General features: G+C 36.6%; 1 non-coding gene across 1 annotated transcript; it reads left to right on the forward strand.

The window, feature by feature from the left end:
- The first annotated feature begins 450 nt into the window (after positions 1–450).
- LOC148543836 (small nucleolar RNA R71) lies at positions 451–558 on the forward strand. The gene has a single exon (XR_015901288.1). It is a non-coding gene; the product is annotated as a small nucleolar RNA R71 (small nucleolar RNA).
- The last annotated feature ends 9,135 nt before the right edge of the window (positions 559–9,693 follow it).

Raw genomic sequence — 9,693 nt, forward strand, 5'->3', positions numbered from 1 at the left:
CTTCCATGAGAAATTTGGATGATTTCTCCATGATGGGTTATAGGTGTTTCCATAAGGTTCAGCCATATAATTTACCACTACTATTGCAGGGTTCTCAAGATCATAAGCTTCTTCTTCGGAAGATGCCTCTTGAGTACTGTTGGATGCAGCTTGCATTCCATTCAGACTCTGAGAAATCATATTGACTTACTGAGTCAATATTTTATTCTGAGCTAATATAGCATTCAGAGTATCAATTTCAAGAACTCCCTTCTTCATAGGCGTCCCATTATTCACAGGATTCCTCTCAGAAGTGTACATGAACTGGTTATTAGCAACCATGTCAATGAGTTCTTGAGCTTCTGCAGGCGTTTTCTTTAGGTGAATGGATCCACCTGCAGAAGTATCCAATGACATCTTTGATAGCTCAGATAAACCATCATAGAATATATCCAGGATGGTCCATTCTGAAAGCATGTCAGAAGGACACTTTTTGGTCAGTTGCTTGTATCTTTCCCAAGCTTCATAGAGGGATTCACCTTCTTTCTGTCTGAAGGTTTGAACATCCACTCTAAGCTTACTCAGCTTTTGAGAAGGAAAGAACTTGGCTAAGAAAGCCGTGACCAGCTTATCCCAAGAGTTCAGGCTATCCTTGGGTTGAGAGTCCAACCACACTCTAGCTCGGTCTCTTACAGCAAAAGGGAAAAGCATGAGCCTGTAGACTTCAGAATCTACTCCATTAGTCTTAACAGTATCACAGATCTGCAAGAATTCAGTTAAGAACTGAAAAGGATCCTCAGATGGAAGTCTATGGAACTTGCAGTTCTGCTGCATCAGAGAAACTAATTGAGGTTTCAGCTCAAAGTTGTTTGCTCCAATGGCAGGAATGGAGATGCTTCTTCCATGTAAATTGGAATTAGGTGTAGTAAAGTCACCATGCATCCTCCTTGCATTATTATTTTTGGATGCCATCTCCTCCTCCTGTTCGAAAATTTCTGATAGGTGCTTGCTGGTTTGTTGTAATTTAGCTTCTCTTAATTTTCTCTTCAGAGTCCTTTCCGGTTCTGGATCTGCTTCAACAAGAATATTCTTGTCCTTGCTCCTGCTCATATGACAAAGAAGAGGGCACAGAAAAATAATAATAATAACAGAGATCCTTTATACCACAGTATAGAGGTCCTTATGTAAGTGGAAGAAAGGAAGGGGACAAAGAATGCAATGTAAGGAAAGAAACACAAGGGTGAGGAGAGCAGAGATGTGAGATGAGGAGATGTTAGTAGATGAATAAATAATTAGAATGAGATGAGAGAGGAAGAATTTTGAAAATTATTTTTGAAAAAGGGTTAGTGATTTTCGAAAATAGTTTTTGAAAAAGGTTGGTAGTTTTCGAAAATTAAAATCAAAAATTAAAATAATTAGTTAATTAAAAAGAAATTTTGAAAAAGAGGGGAGATATTTTCGAAAATTAGAGAGAGAAAGTTAGTTAGGTGGTTTTGAAAAAGATAAGAAACAAACAAAAAGTTAGTTAGTTAGTTGAAACAAATTTGAAAATCAATTTTGAAAAGATAAGAAGTTAGGAAGTTAGAAAAGATATTTTGAAATCAAATTTTTGAAAAAGATAAGATGAAAAGATATTTTTGAAAAGATATGATTGAAATTAGTTTTGAAAAATATTTGATTTTTAAAATCATAATTAATGACTTGATTCACAAGAAATCACAAGATATGATTTTAGAACTTAAAGTTTGAATCTTTCTTAACAAGCAAGTAACAAACTTGAAATTTTTGAATCAAAACATTAATTGATGATGTTATTTTCGAAAATTATGTGATAAAGATAAGAAAAATATTTTTGAAAAATATTTTTAAAATTTTCGAAAATAACTAAGAAAAATGAAAAAGATTTGATTTTTGAAAAAGATTTCGAAAAAGATAGGATTTTTAAATTGAAAATTTGATTTGACTCATAAGAAACAACTAAATTTTAAAAATTTTTGAAAAAGTCAAATCTAATTTTCGAAATTTTAAGAGAGAAAAAGGGAAAGATAATTTTTTTTTGAATTTTTAATGATGAGAGAGAAAAACAAGAAAAATGATGCAATGCATGAAAATTTTGGATCAAAGTATGTGATGAATGCAAGAATGCTATGAATGTCAAGATGAACACCAAGAACACTTTGAAGATCATGATGAACATCAAGAACATATTTTTGAAAAATTTTTAATGCAAAGAAAACATGCAAGACACCAAACTTAGAAATCTTTCATGTTTAGACTCTATGGATGCAAAAATGCACATGAAAAACAAGAAAAGATGAAAAACAAGAAAACATCAAGATCAAACAAGAAGACTTACCAAGAACAACTTGAAGATCATGAAGAACACTATGAATGCATGAATTTTCGAAAAATGCAAGATGAGTATGCAATTGACACCAAACTTATAACATGACACATGACTCAAACAAGAAACACAAAAAATTTTTGAATTTTTTTTATTTTCTAATTTTTTTTGGTATTTTTATTTTTATTTTTTTTTCGAAAATCATTTTGAAAAAGAAAAATAAGGATTCCAAAATTTTTAATATGAATTCCAGGAATCTTATGCTCTTTAGTCTAAAGCTCCAATCAAAGGGTCAGGCATGGCTTAATAGCCAGCCAAGCTTTAGTATGTAACTCAGACATGACACGCCTGACATACCCTATCCAAAAGAATTAGACATGGCTTTACAGCCAGCCAGGCTTCAACATGCTTCATGAAACACTAGAATTCATTCTTAAAAATTCTGAAGAAAAATATATTTTTGAAAATTTTTTTTTGAAAAGAAAACAAAAAGAAAATTACCTAATCTGAGCAACAAGATGAACCGTCAGTTGTCCAAACTCGAACAATCTCCGGCAACGGCACCAAAAACTTGGTGCACAAAATTGTGATCTCTGGTAATGGCTCTAAAGACTTGGTGCTCTAATCTTAATTCATAATTTGTCACAACTTCGATACAACTAACCAGCAAGTGCACTGGGTCGTCCAAGTAATAAACCTTACGTGAGTAAGGGTCGATCCCACGGAGATTGTTGGTATGAAGTAAGCTATGGTCATCTTGTAAATCTCAGTCAGGCGGATATAAAATAGTTATGGAGTTTTCGAAAATAGAGAAGAAAACAAGGATAGAAATACTTATGTAGATCATTGGTGAAAATTTCAGATAAGCGTGTAGAGATGCTTTCGTTTCTCTGAACCTCTGCTTTCCTGCTGTCTTCATCCAATCAGTCTTACTCCTTTCTATGGCTGGCTTTATGTAAGGATATCACCTTCGTCAATGGCTACTTTTGATCCTCTCTGGAAAATGGTCCGATGCGCTGTCACTGCATGGCTAATCGTCTGGAGGCATCACCCTTGCCAATGGTTGCATCCCATCCTCTTGTGAAAATGGTCCAAATGCTCTGTCACAGCACGGCTAATCAGTAGGATTACCACAGACAAGGTTTAGACTTTTCGGACTCTCATGAATGCCGCCATCAATCTAGCTTACACCACGAAGATTCTGATTAAGAGATCCAAGAGATAATCATTCAATCGAAGGTAGAACAGAAGTGGTTGTCAGGCACGCGTTCATAGGGAATGATGATGATTGTCACGTTCATCACATTCATGTTGAAGTGCGAATGAATATCTTAGAAGCGAAACAAGTTGAATTGAATAGAAAAACAGTAGTACTTTGCATTAATCTTTGAGGAACAGCAGAGCTCCACACCTTAATCTATGGAGTGTAGAAACTCTACCGTTGAAAATACATAAGTGAAAGGTTCAGGCATGGCCGAATGGCCAGCCCCTCTGATCTAAGAACCAGACATCCAAAGATGATCCAAAGATCAAAAGATAATCCAAAGATGTTCAAAGATCTAAAAGTACAATGATAAAAAGTTCTATTTATAATAAACTAGTCACTAGGGTTTACAGAAGTAAGTAATTGATGCATAAATTCACTTCCGGGGCCCACTTGGTGTGTGCTTGGGCTGAGCTTGAATGTTACACGTGCAGAGGTCATTCTTGGAGTTGAACGCCAACTTTTGTGCCAGTTTGGGCGTTGAACTCCACTTTGCAACTTGTTTCTGGCGCTGAACGCCAGAATTGGGCAGAGAGCTGGCCTTGATTGCCAGTTTGCGTCATCTAAACTCGTGTAAAGTATGGACTATTATATATTGTTGTAAAGCCCTGGATGTCTACTTTCCAACGCAATTGAAAGCGCACCATTTTGAGTTTTGTAGCTCCAGAAAATTCACTTTGAGTACAGGGAGGTCAGAATTCAACAACATCAGCAGTCCTTCTTCAACCTCTGAATCTGATTTTTGCTCAAGTCCCTCAATTTCAGCCAGAAAATACCTGAAATCACAGAAAAACACACAAACTCATAGAAAAGTCCAGAAATGTGAATTTAACATAAAAACTAATGAAAACATCCCTAAAAGTAACTAGATTCTACGAAAAACATACTAAAAATAATGCCAAAAAGCGTATAAATTATTCGCTCATCAAACAGCAACTCAGCAATTAAAAATTAAAATAAAATATCATAAAATTTATGACAACACTTGGTGAAACAACACATCAAATCAATAATTTAACATACTAAAACAGCAACTCAACAATTCAGCACACTAAATCATACTAAAACAGCAATCCCAGCATACTAAAAACACTAAAACAGCAACTCAACAAGTTCCAATTGACACATCTCTTCCAGTCTTCCAATTGACACTATATCAGCAAGCATTCATTCCTATTAAGAAATAACAAGTGAGAAAAATTAGTAAAACATGTTAGAATAATAAATTATTATATACCAATACAATACAAGCACTATTGAATACCTAAGATGGTTGATGAGATTGCATTCCACTTTGAACTTCAGGATCTCCGACACTAGTAACTCCAGAAAATTCTATTCAATTCAACAATAACAAAATATGTCATGGTATGTCAATGCTCTAAAATGAAAGACAAAAAATGAATAATAATTAATAAAATACAAATGAACTAATTCATTATATACCTGAATCAACAGCATCATCTCCTTCATCAAGCTCAACCAATATCTTAGCAGGCTTCAACCAATTTTGAGTGCAAATTAACGCCTCTATAGTGGTGGGACTCAAACAACTGCGATAAGGGTCAAGGACACGACCTCCCGTGCTAAAAACTGACTCAGATGCCACAGTAGAAACAGGAATGGCTAATATATCTCTAGCCATGCAAGAGAGAACACGATACCTCAAAGTCTTTCCTCTCCACCACCTCAATATATCAAATCCACTAAAATCTTCCGCCACTTCATCTTCCAAATACCTATCCATTTCATTTTTCTTCAACTCACTTAATTTTATCATTTGAGTTTGCTTCCACTTGCTCATAGGATCTTCAATTGTAATACTATCATTCTCACTCATCTCTACACTAGGATTTGGTGTAGTATCCGAAGAAATGCTAGCATCTTGAGTGTCTTCAGGGGGTCGCGGATTCCATATGCTATATTGCTCAAACAATTTAGCAATGATATCCTTCAATTTTCTAAAGATCCTTGAAGATTTCTCACCTTGACCATACATCTCAAACAAAGTAAACTGAATATATTCCAATTTATACCGCGGATCAAGAAAAATAGCAACAAGTAATAGATAGTTCAGAGATGGCTTGTTCACTGAAGTCAAAGGAGTAGAAGTATAAGAATGATCAGAATCATCCCAATACTTATCAAATTTAGCCTTCATCATTGTTGCCATTCCATTCAACACTAAATCATCACTCATAATCCATTTATTCAAAGTGCATAAAATCTTACACAATACATGGAAAAAAGTATTTGAAGTGACATTCAAAGAACTAGAGAATGAAAGCGTTGCATGATAGAAGATTTGTAAAAAACGTATAAAGATACGAGCTCTACTCCAATCCTCATCACTAGGAGGCCCCCCATCATCTTCAAGGTATCTTTCAAAATGAGCATCTTCCCTAGCAAGACGAGCAAATGCCTTTTCAAATTTTTCGGCCACTTCCAACATCATATAAGTAGAATTCCACCTCATCGGCACATCAAGAACAATCATTTGTCGACTTGTAATGTTTGCCTCATGTGCACACCTCCTAAAGGTCGCTAACCTAGATGGAGATGACTTCACAAACTTACAAGAAGTTCTAATCCTAGCAATAGATGACTGTAGATCTTTCAAACCATCACAAACAATCAGGTTTAAAATATGGGCAGCACATCTCAAATGAACGAATTCCCCACCCAACATAGTACAACCATTCCATTCTCGCATGATTTTAACCAAAGTATTTACAGCAACAAAGTTTGCACTAGCATTATCCACAGTTACAGTACAAAGTTTTCGAATACCCCAATCTTTTAAACATTTCTCTAGAGCTTTTCCTATGGTAACACCAGTATGATCAGCAATCAAATTAAAGGACATGATCTTCTTATTCAATGCCCACCCATCATCAATATAATGAGCTGTTACACACATATAGTTGAGGTTTTGAACAGACGTCCAAGTATCAGTAGTTAAAGAAACCATCGGATGATTCAGCTCCAAAAGAGACTTAAGTTTGGTTTTTTCCTCTACATACAACTGCATACAATCCCTAGCAACTGTCATACGACTCGGAATCTTAAATTGAGGTTGCATTTCACCACAAAATCCCCTAAAACCAGTATTTTCCACAAACCTAAATAGAAGCTCATCAATTATCACCATCTTACAAAGTGCAAGCCTACACCGATCTTAATTAAAATCTACTACCTTTAATGTTGGTGGTTCCTCTAAATTAGAATTTGTGAACACAAGAGTTTTCTGTTTTTTATCAACATGATTTTCCGGGTTCTTCGCACAAGTTCCAATATGTTTTTTTAGGTTAGAGGTCCCATCCCTACGACTATGACATTGTAACCATTTCAAACAATGCTTACATTGAGTCTTAGTTTCCTCATCATTTTTTTTTGAAGTGATCCCAAATAATAGAAGGGGGTCTAGTAGACTTTCTTTTACCTGACTGGCCAGATTGTGCTGCTGTCACCAAAGAAGGAGCATCACTTGAAGCTGGATTGGTATTTGTTTCTCCTCCCTTGTTGATTCTTCTGGTGTAGATCCAGCGACACTAGGTGGAGTAGGAATGCTCCCAACTTCAGACCCACTTGCATTAGTTGTAAGCGCTTGTTTATCAGCCATTCTAATTTTCCAACAGAATCCTACAGTTAAATAAGCATAACACTATATCAGTTTACAAACAACAGACCCTCAGTGCCATATGACTTCAATTAAATAAACCATCTTAATTTTCAAACAATTAAACCTTTAAACCATATAAACCCTCAGTGCCATATATGTTTACAGTTGAATAAACCATTCAAATTTACAGATTTTATTACATAATAACAGTATAACACCATGATTCAAGTACTTTAAAATAAGCCATAACACTATATTAGTTTACAAATATTAATATTATTATTGTTATAAGAACAAACAATGAAATCAAACCATATCCTTCATAGGGTCTATGGATAGAGACAGCAAATGGGAAATCACATGGTATTGTCTTCAAGGATTACTTAATTACTTGACATTTGAGATATGAATCCAACATTTTTTCCCACCATCGGAAATAAAGTTTACAAATTACATCCCATATGCTAATAACTAAATTTAAAATATTAGAATTCAGGCCACCATAGTTGACACCTTCAGAAAGAGACTTTACAAGGAATAAGTTAATAATTATGTAGCCAAAGTAATGCTTAATTTCTATCTTCCAGACAGGCTCAAAACATATCATTGGTTCTCTATTCTCTGATGCAATACTTCTTCGATCTATTGATCATGAAATGAAGTTGATTGCTCTTAAATAAGGGACTACATTTTGTGAAAATCACTAGTAATTTGAAGTCATGAAATATTTTCCTAAAAATAGCCAACAATTTCATCAATTATTAAAACAGTTTTAAAAAGATAAAATAAAATAAAATTAATTTACCCATAATACCTAATCAGTTGAAGAGCCGAGAGCAAAAACGATGGAGAAGAAGGACGGCTGGTCTGACTCTGACAGATTCACGAAGCTGCTTGGAGAGAACAAGAAATGATGAACGCGATCGTGAGCGCTGGAGGAGGTGACCGCACTACTGGAGGAGACTATCGACCGTGAGCGCTGCGCCAGTGAAGAACGCGACCTATGAAGAACGCGTATGGAGAACGACGCGACCGCCGTCCACCGCGTCGATGGAGGAGGCGATGACCGTGCAGCTGGAGCATGGAAGAACAGTAAATAATGACCTTAGGAGACGGTGATGGACAGGGAACACTGGTGATAGAGCAAGGTAGAGCCTATCAGAGAGGAGAAGGAGAGCCAGAGTTTGAGAGTCTGTCCCAAAAATGAAACTGAAGAAGCAGTGGAGAAGCTTACCGTCGACGACGTCGAAGAAGCAAGTAGCGAAAATGGAGAGGCAACGATGGACAGAAAAACCCTAATCCCCAAATCTATTTGGTCACTCGACAGTGGTCGAGGTGATTGTTCACCGCCGTTTATCGGATTCTTTTCCGCCACTGAGCACCACCAATTCGAACCTTTCGTCTTGCTTGTAACCTAGTTCAGTTCGATCAATACCCTTTCTTCTTCATTGTCCAGTCGCCACTTCCAGTCCGCCACACTCCCAGCAGGCCAACACCGTCCCGTTCTGCAACAGCCACCAGCATCCAGTTCTTCTCCAGACTCCGCCGTCCTTTCTGCTCCGTCGTTATCGTCTCCCTCATCTCCGACGGTGCGTACCCTTCCTCTCCCAGAGATTGAAGCTGCGAGTTCATCTGCCCCCTATAACACCCTACCACACAGAGCCTTACGCTTAAGTCGTAAAGTAGAGGTGGCAAGGTATTACGACCTTTAAAAGAAAAGGATATGTACATAAATATAGTTGGATGAAATCATATCTAGGAGCCTTTAAGGATAAGCTAAATAAAAACGATAAACAGAAAATCGTGTCACACTTGCATGGATATTCATAAAACGGACAGGTAAAATCGAAAGAAAACTGAAAACATATATACATATCAGAGTTCCAAAACTCAGATAGCAAGCTCCAGACTCGACCTGCAAAGCTAAGGCCAGCCAGAGTATATAATTTTATATATATATACAACCCAAAATAAAACTCAAACCACAAAATAAACCACCTGTATCTCCAAGTTAACCTCTAGGAGGGACAAAACACAAAAATGTACATGCAGAGATTCTATAAACATATATACGTAGCATAAAACAAAATATGACAGTCCAAAAGATAGTTCTTCGCTTGTAAGGAGGGTCTCCAGACGCTCAACGAGGTGTCTCTCGATCTGCATCTGCAAACAACAACATAGTATGGGGGTGAGAACCTGAGGTTCTCAGCATGGTAAAGGTGCCCGCATAGTTAATGTAAAAGGTCCCGGGAGAGCCAGAGGCATTCCTAGAACTTCGATACTCAAATTTTAGCTTAAGAATTCAATTAAACCAGAAGTTAGGTAAGTTGTCTAAGGTATTCTAGTTCTGAATCTAACTTTAACCTAATACTTCACGTTCTGCCTCCTCCAATCCTCCGAATCACTGGTGGAACAACCCCCTCCTCACCTCTGCCAAGAGGGGTTTCTCAGAAAACATACACATACAATTCAAGCAAGGAA

Source organism: Arachis ipaensis, chromosome B9, assembly GCF_059453495.1.
Source record: "Arachis ipaensis isolate K30076 ecotype BB chromosome B9, ASM5945349v1, whole genome shotgun sequence".
Lineage (NCBI taxonomy): Eukaryota > Viridiplantae > Streptophyta > Magnoliopsida > Fabales > Fabaceae > Arachis > Arachis ipaensis.